Raw genomic sequence first — 208 nt, forward strand, 5'->3', positions numbered from 1 at the left:
TGGTTCGCTGGGCCTGGGCCTGTTTTCTGTTGCGCTCCTCACCTATAAATACCCCTATTTCGAATTCAGAGTCATTCTTTTGACATGGGAGAACGACCAGACCTAATTTTGCTCTCTGGAGAGGATCTCTTGGATGCTTAGGCTCCTTTTCATCTTTTCTAGGGTTTGCTCTTCCATTCTTCTTCCATTTTTCATCTAGTTTCACCAT

Source organism: Vigna radiata, chromosome 8, assembly GCF_000741045.1.
Source record: "Vigna radiata var. radiata cultivar VC1973A chromosome 8, Vradiata_ver6, whole genome shotgun sequence".
NCBI lineage: Eukaryota > Viridiplantae > Streptophyta > Magnoliopsida > Fabales > Fabaceae > Vigna > Vigna radiata.